The following is a 7,303-nucleotide window of genomic DNA, read 5'->3' on the forward strand; positions in this document are numbered from 1 at the left end:
CATTGTTAGTGTATAAGAAAGCCACTGATTTCTGTACATTGACGTTTTATCCTGCCACATTGCTGAATTGTTTTATGTGCTCTAGTAGTTTGGGAGGGGAGTATTTTGGATTTTCCATATAAAGAATTATGTCATCTGCGAAGAGATGGGTTTGACATCTTCTTTGACAATTTGGATACCTTTTATTTCTCTTTGTTGTCTGATTGCTGTTGCTAGGACTTCTAATACTATGTTGAACAAGAGTGGTGAGAGTGGGCATCGTTGTCTTTTTCCTGATCTCAACAGGAAGGCTGAAAGCTTTTTTCCATGGAGGATGATATTTGCTGTGGGTCTTTCATAGATAGATTTGATGAAGTTCAGGAATGTTCCCTCTATCCCTATATTTAAAGTGTTTTAATCAGGAATGGATGCTGGATTTTGTCAAATGGTTTTTCTGCATCAATTGAGAAGACCATATGGTTTTTCTCTCTTCTCTTATTAATTTGTTCTGTCACATTGATTGATTGTGAATGTTGAACCATCCTTGTAGCCCAGGAATGAATCCCACCTGGTCATGGTGGATAATCTTTTTAATTTGCTGTTGGATTCTGTTTGCTAGGATCTTGTTGAGAATCTAAGCGTCCATATTCATCAGTGATATTGGTCTGAAATTCTCCTTTCTGATAGGGTCTTTGCCTGGTTTGAGGATCAAAGTAATGCTGGCTTCATAGGAAGAGTCTGGAAGTTTTCCTTCTGCTTCAATTTTCTGAAACAGTTTCAGGAAAATAGGTGCTATTTCTCCTTTGAAAGTTTGGTAGAATTCCCCAGGGAATCCACCAGGTCCTGGGCTCTTGTTTTTTCGGAGGTTTTTGATCACTGCTTCAATCTCGTTTCTAGATATAGGTCTATTCAGGTTGTCAATTTCTTCCTGGTTCAATTTTGGGAGTTCATAGTTTTCCAGGAATGCATCCATTTCATCTAGGTTGCTTAGCTTATTGGCATATAACTGTTGATAATAACTTCTGATAATTGTTTCTACTTCCTTGGTTTTAGTTGTGATCTCTCCCTTTTCATTCATAATTTTATGAATTTGGGCTTTTTCTCTTTTCTTTTGGATTAGTGTGGTCAATGGTTTATCGAGCTTATTGATTCTTTCAAAAAACCAGCTTCTATTTTCATTGATACGTTCTACTGTATCTCTGGTTTCTACCTCATTGATCTCAGCTCTAATCTTGATTATTTCCCTTCTTATGTGTGGAGTTGTTTTGATTTCTCCAGTTCTTTAAGGTGTAGAGACAGCTGCCGTGTTCTGGATTTTTCAATTTTTTTGAGGGAGGCTTGGATGGCTATGTATTTCCCCCTTAGGATCGCCTTTGTTGTATCCCATATGTTTTTGGACTGAAGTCTCTTCATTCTCATTGATTTCCATGAATTGTTTCAGTTCTTCTTTGATCTTTTGGTTGATCCAAGCATTCTTAAGCAAGGTGGTCTTTAGCTTCCAGGTGTTTGAGTTCCTTCGGAACTTTTCCTTGTGATTGAGCTCCAGTTTCAAAGCATTGGGATATGAGAATGTGCAGGGAATAATCTCAGTCTTTTTGTATCGGTTGAGTCCTGATTTGTGACCCAGTGTGTGGTCTATTCTTTAGAAGGTTCCATGTGCACTTGAGAAGAATGAGTATTCTATTGTTTTAGGGTGGAATGTTCTGTATATATCTATGAGGTCCATCTGGTCCAATGTGTCATGCAATGCTCTTGTTTCGTTATTGATTTTCTGCTTCGATGATCTGTCTATTTCTGACAGAGGCATGTTAAGATCTCCTACAATTAGTGTATTCATATCAATATGAGTCTTTATCTTCATTAACAGTTTTCTTATGTAATTGGCTGCTCCCATATTGGGGGCATAGATATTTACAATTGTTAGATCATCTTGGTGGATAGTCCCTTTAAGAATGATGTGTCCTTCTGTATCTCTGACTACAGTCTTTAATGGAAAATCTAATTTGTCTGATATGAGAATTGCTACCCTGGCCTTCTTTTGAGGCCTATTGGCATAAAAGATGCTTCTCCATCCCTTCACTTTCAGTCTGGGTGTATCTTTAGGTTCATAATGGGTCTCTTGTAGATAACATATGGATGGGTCCTGTCATTTTATCCAATCTGCAACCTTGTGCTGTTTGATGGGCGCATTTAGGCCATTCACAGTGAGAGTGATTATTGATAGATATGTTTTTATTGACATTGTGTTACCTTTGAAGTCTTTCTTTCTGTAGGTTGTCTCTATATTTCTGTTCAATGCTATTCTTGGGCTTTTTCCTCTTTTATAGAACCCCCCTTAATATTTCCTTCAGTGTCGGCTTGGTGGTTGCATAGTCTCTTAGGCCTTGCCAGTCTTGGAAACTCTTTATCTCTCCATCCATTTTGAATGTCAGTCTTGTTGGATAAAGTATTCTTGGCTGCATGTTCTCCTCATTTAGTGTCCTGAATATATCTTGCCAACCCTTTCTGGCTTGCCAGGTCTCTGTGGACAGGTCTGACGTTATTCTGATGGGCTTTCCTCTGTAAATAAGGGGCCTATTTGTCCTAGCGGCTTTCAAGAGATTATATCTACAATTATGATATCTCAATTTGAATACCAGGTGCCTTGATGTTTTTCTGGAATGTATAATCTTGGGTGGAGACCGTTCAGCCTCTAGTACAAGAACGCTGGTTCCATTTGCGAGATTGGGAAAATTTTCATGAAGAACTTGTTCCACTATATTTCTAGACTTCTTTCTTTCTCCTTCCCTTCAGGGATTCCAATAATTCTGACACTAGAACATTTCACGGCATCATTTATTTCCCTGATTCTGTTTTCATGGCTTCTAAGCTGTTTATTCCAGGCTTCCTCCAGATCCTTTCTCTCTATCTGTTTGTCCTCCAGATTACTAATTCTGTCTTCTGTCTCAGTCATCCTAGCTTTGAGAGAATTTAGGTTATATTGGAACTCATTGAGAGCATTGTGAACCTCATTCCTGATAGCTTTCAGCTCTGCCTAACATTGTGAACATGAACTCTGGTCGCTTTCAGTTCAGCCCTAATCAATTCCGTTTGATCATCCATGGCTTTCTCCAATCTAGCTATTGCCTGGATAAATGTTAGCCTGAATTCTTTTTCCGACATATTGTCTATGTTGATAGCCATTAGCTCTGTTGCAGAAGGCCCATCCTCTGTATTTTTCTTCTGTTGGGCTTTCCTCCTCCTAGTTATTTTGGTGAGAGATGGCTGAACGGATGTAGCTGGAACGCTTCTGCCCACTGGCGTCTTCTGCTCCTATAGAGATCCAGACGTGTATAATTCTGATCTCAGGCTGATTTCGTGGGTGATCAGAGTTCTTTGGAATGTAATCAGCTCACTTTAGGGTACAGGTTGAAAGGACGCCTCCTCCTCCTACTTCCCCGCCATCTTGTCTCTCTCTCCATTATTTTTACTTTGACTTCTAATAAGAAGATTTCGTGTCATAATACTGCTCATATTTTAGATTTTTTCTCACTCACACTATTGCTCATAACCAACAGCAGTTGAAGAAATTCCTATCTTAGTTAATGTTCTAATTTATATGCCAAGTATAGTAATAGGAGTTAGTACCATCTCTGACTAGACTATAATAATATTGTCATGTCCAAATGAGATAGTATGAGAGAAAAGCACCAGTAAAATTGTGCAGGTGCTTAGTGAAAACTATGCAAAATATGGAGGTCTTTAGTGAGTTTCAAGTGTATATATAATAAAGCAAATAATTTTTTTGTCAGTTTTTTTTTTCTCTCAAATCAGGTTATGATACTAACTGTTATAGCTGAAGACCTCAGGCAAATTATGCAACTTTTTTGAACATCTGTTTACACACTTCTAAAGAAGAGATAATTTCTCTAATTTGCCATATAGTTGTGAAGATTAAATATGATGTGGTTTAGGATATATCTAGTTCAGTATATGGCACAATAATAATGTTCTCTATAGAAGAGTTTTTATGGAATTCCTATCAAACGTCCTGGTGGCATGAGTGTAAAGATGACTGCCTAACTATTCACCAGCTATATATTTAAAAATAATACAGATAAAGAAGGAAAGTATGTAAAAAATGGCATGTCACATGTCTTAAGCATAACTAGAAAATAAGACATATGACCTTCAAATCATTTGTAGTAATAGAAACACTCCAGTCAATTAGCTGAATTGGAGAATTGGACAGAGACTGAAGATAGTGTGCAAAAAATATGGTTGTTACAGATAATTTCATATTTTTTATAATTTCAGGAAAGAAACCATGATATTAGTAACAAAAAAACTAAGAGTTGATTAAGACAGTGTATACAATATAATACAATACAATATTTTTATTATTAGAACAATCACCAAAACAACTGATATTTTATAGCCATGGGATTTCTATTTGGAACTCTAAATCATTGAGAAAGTGGAACCTACAAACAGTTTGAAGGAAAGACACAACATGGTTACTTTCAGTTTAAAGAAAGCTTCAACAAAGTGCTCAGCCTTGCAAGTATCTCTGAGATGGATATGGGAGCATATTGTAGAAGTTGAGATTTTAATTTTTCTTTGTTGAATCTTCATGATGACATCCATTCATGTTAATATATATTTTCATTTCTTTCTCAATAACACTGTTAAGTAAGTTTTTGTAAACTTGTTTTACTTGCTGGTTCCCCAGGACATAAATAAAAGGATTCAACGTGGGGCGTGGCAATTGAGGTGTTGAGAATAGGTGCTCCTTTGGTTAGTGATGCTCTTTCTCTTGCTGAAGGCTTGACATACATGAATATACAGCTCCCATAAGAGATGGAAATGACAATCAAGTTAGAGGAGCACGTGGAGAAAGCCTTTTCCTCTGACTAGCAGATGGGATTCTCAGGATCATGCTAAGGATGCACAGGTAGGAGAGAATCACTAATGCCAAAATGAAGAGCAGAGTGACAAAAGCAAAGTAAAAGCCAGTCATCTTTAAAAGCCATGTATCTGAGCACAAGAGTTGTAAGATGTGGAAATAGTCACAAGAAGCACAGACATCTAGTTGGAGGATAAATATGAGTGGTGGGAAAATAGTAAGAAATCCTCCTAGCCAGGACCTAAAGACAAGCAGGGTGCAGATTTTTTTTGCTCTTGATGGTGTACTGAAGAAATTTGCAGATGCCAATGTAACAATCAAAATACATGGTAGTGAGAAGGAAAAATTCATAAACACTCATGAAGATGAAGAAAAATAGAGTTAAACAATTGTTATAGGAAATGGTCTTGATATTTGTAGTGATTGCCCCCCAAAATCTTGAGATAGAGACACTGGTGAATGTGATTTCTAAGAAGGAGAAATTCTGCAGGAAGTAATATATAGGAGCCTTGAGATGACAGTCTAACAAGATGAGGATGATTATGGTTAGGTTTCCAGTGACACTTGATACATAAGCCACAAATAAAAAGATAAAGCTATGGGTCATCTGAGATGTCTAAGGGAATAAACTCTGTAATCATTGTATTATTTCTGATGCTGCTGCTTTTTATTTTCTTTAAGCAAAATCTAATCTAATTTCTGTTGAGAAATCTAAAATTTCTGTTGAGAAATAAAACAGAAAGAAAGAGTACGTGAATAGTAAAGGAATTGAGGATTTAAATGCTCATATTTCCTTCTATTTAAAAATTTTTATCTAAATTTGTGTTGGTTAACATATAATGCAATACTAGTTTCAGATGTACAACTGAGTGACTCAATATCCACATACTACATGTGGTGCAAGTTACAAATGTCCTCCTTAATGCTCATCACCTATTTCACCCATCCCCTCCACCCACCTCCCCCTGGTAACCACCAGTCTGTTTCTTGGTTTGCCTCTCTGTGGCAAGATTGTTTGTTTTGTTTTTTTAAATTCCACATATGAGTGAAATCATAAGGTATTTGTCTGTCTGTGAATGACTTATTTTACTTATTATAACAACACACACACACACACGCACATTCACATGCACCCCATATTTTCTTTACCCACTCATCAGTTAATGGACATTTGGGCTCTTCCTATAATTTGGCTATTGTTGATAATGCTGCTTTAAACGTAAATGTGCTGTCTCACATTATGTCCTCCATCCATTTGGAATTTAATTTTTGTTTATGGTGTAAGAAAGCGGTTCAGTTTCATTCTTTTGCATGTTGCTGTCCAGTTTTCCTAACACCATTTTTGAAGAGACTGTCTTTTTCTCATTGGATATTCTTTCCTGTTTTGTCAAAGATTTGTTGATCATAATGCTGTGGTTTCATTTTGGGGTTTTATATTCTGTTCTACTGATCTGTCTGTTTTTGTGCTGTACTGTTTCATCACTACAGCTTTGTAATATAACTTCCAAGTCAGCATTGCGGTTCCCCAGCTCTTCTTTTTTTCAAGGTTGCTTTGGCTATTCAGGGTCTTTTGTCATTCCATACAAATTTTAGGATTGTTTATTCTAGTTCTGTGAAAAATGTTGTTGGTATTTTGATAGGAGTTGTATTAAATGGATTGATTGCTTTAGGTATTGTAGACAGTTTAACAGTATTTGTCCTTCAAATCCATGAGCATTGAAAGGCATTCCATTTCCTTGTGCTATTTTCACTTACTTTCATCAGTGTTCAATAGTTATTAGAGTACAGCTCTTTCATGTAGGTATCTTATTGTTTTTGGTGCAATTATAAATGGTATTGATTCCTCAATTTTTCTTTCTGCCACTTTTTTTGATATATAGAAATGCAACAGATTTCTGTACATTGGCTTTGTATCCTGCAATGTTACTGAATTCATTTGTCAGTTCTAGCAATTATTTGCTGGAGTCTTTTGGGTTTTCTATATAGAGTATCCTATCATCTACATATAGTGAAAGTTTGACTTGTTTACCAATTTAGATGTCTTTTACCTCTCTTTGTTGTCTGATAGCTGAGGTTATCACTTCTGCTTATATTTTAAGTAATAGTGGTGACAGTGGACATCCTGGTTCTTGCTTTTGGCCATAGAGAAAAAATGCTCAGTTTTTTCCCCATTGAGGATGATATATAATTTGGGGTTTTCATATATGGCCTTTAGTATGTTGATGTTCGCTTCCTCTCTCCCAACTTTGTTGAGAGTTTTTATATGAATGGATGTTGTATTTGTCAGATTCTTTTTCTGCATCTATTGAAAGGATCATATGGTTCTTATCCTTTATTTTATTAATATGTTGTATCACAATGATCAATTTATGGATATTGAACCACCCTGGCAGCTCAAGAATAAATACCACTTGATTATGTTGAATGATTCTATTAGTA

The sequence above is a fragment of the Mustela lutreola genome, chromosome 8 (assembly GCF_030435805.1).
Source record: "Mustela lutreola isolate mMusLut2 chromosome 8, mMusLut2.pri, whole genome shotgun sequence".
NCBI classification, from domain to species: Eukaryota; Metazoa; Chordata; class Mammalia; order Carnivora; family Mustelidae; genus Mustela; species Mustela lutreola.